General features: G+C 35.0%; 1 pseudogene; it reads left to right on the top strand.

The window, feature by feature from the left end:
- Positions 1-848: 848 nt before the first annotated feature.
- Positions 849-965, top strand: LOC131822936 (U6 spliceosomal RNA; annotated as a pseudogene).
- Positions 966-1,899: the final 934 nt, after the last annotated feature.

A 1,899-nucleotide genomic window follows, 5' to 3' on the forward strand; every position in this document is an offset into this window, starting at 1 on the left:
AGTTAAGATTGATGAGTGATATAAGGTTCCAGTTTCATGCTGGTTTATGTGACTATTCAGTTTTAAATATCACTTATTGAACAGACTATCTTTACCCATTATATATGTTGGCCCCTGTCAAATATTAGGTGACTGTATGAAAGGATTTATTTCTGGCCTCTCAATTCTGTTCTACTTGTTTATTGGTCTATTTTTATGCCAGTATACTTTATTGTTTTGAGCATGAGGGCTTTGTAGTATAGTTTCAAATCAAGAAGTGTAATTTCGCTTCTTCATTCTTTCTCAGAACTGCTTTAATTAATTTGTTGTCTTTTATGGTCTCATATAAACTTTAGGATTCTTTACTTACTTCTGTAAAAAAAAATATTGGATATTTTTTAAAGATTATTTATTTATTTATTTATTTGACAGAGAGAGATGACAAGCAGGCAGAGAGGCAGGCAGAGAGAGAAGAGGTAGCAGCTTCCTGCTGAGCTGAGAGCCTGATGCAGGGCTCGATCCCAGGACCCTGGGATCATGACCTGAGCCGAAGGCAGCGGCGTAACCCACTGAGCCACCCAGGCGCCCCTAACATTGGATTTTTGATAGGAATTGAATTTACAGATGGTTTTTGGTAGTATGGACATTTTAACAATGTTAATTCTTACCATTCATAAATATGAGCTATCTTTCCATTTATGTCTCCTTCAATTTCTTTATCAATTTCATAGTTTATGGGGTACAGATCTTTCATTTCTTAGTTAAATCTTTCCCTAAGTATTTTATTATTTTTATGCTATTGTGAATTAGATTGTTCTCTTTATTTTTTCAGATAGTTCATCATTAGAGTGTTAAAATGCTCCTGTCTTGTGCTTACTTTGGCAGCACATATACTTAAACTGGAATGATGCAGAGAAGATTAGCGTGATCACTGAGCAAGGATGACATGAAAACTATTTAAAAAAACGAAACAAAACAAAATTCTTGTCTTTTATATATTGATCTTGTATTTGGCAGCTTTATTAAATTTGTTTATTCAAAATTTTTTGTGAAGTTTTTAGGATTTTTTTACATGTAAGTTCATGTTATCCAAAAAAAGAAAATTTTACTTCTTCCTTTTTTTCTTTTGGAGTCTTTTATTTCTTTGTGTTCCTTGTTTCTCTGGCTAGGACATCCAGTACTATGTCAAATGAGAGTAGTGAAAGTGGACACAATTGTCTTTTTTCTGATCTTTAAGGGGAAAACATTCAAACTTTTTTGATTGAATATGAGATTAGCTCTAGGCTTGCAATATGTGTTTTTTCTTTAATGGATTTTTTAAATTATTTTTAAAAATTTTTATAAACGTTTTTATCCCTAGGCGTACAGGTCTGTGAATCACCAGGTTTACACATTTCACAGCACTCACCATCACTCACCATAGCACCTGCCCTCCCCAATGTCCATATGCCCACCATCCTCTCCCAACACACCTCCCCCAGCAACCCTCAGTCTGTTTTTTGAGATTCAGTCTTTTATGGTTTGTCTCCCTCCCAATCCCATCTTCTTTTATTTTTCTTTTCGTACGCCCAAAACCGCCTATGTTGCATCTCCCCTTCATCATATCAGGGAGATCATATGATAGTTGTCTTTCTCAGATTGATTTATTTCGCCAAGCATAATACCCTCTAGTTCCATCCTTGTCATCACAAATAGCAGGATTTCATTTCTTTTGATGGCTGCACAGTATCCCATTGTACATATATACCACATCTTATTTATTGATTGATCTGTTGAAGGACATTTAGGTTCTTTCCATAGTTTAACTATTGTGGACATTGCTGCTATAAACATTTGGGTGCATGTGCCCCTTCAGAATGCCACGTTTGTATCTTTAGGGTATATATCCAGTACTACAATCTCTGGTCATAGGGTAGTTCT

This window comes from Mustela lutreola, chromosome 1, assembly GCF_030435805.1.
Source record: "Mustela lutreola isolate mMusLut2 chromosome 1, mMusLut2.pri, whole genome shotgun sequence".
NCBI lineage: Eukaryota > Metazoa > Chordata > Mammalia > Carnivora > Mustelidae > Mustela > Mustela lutreola.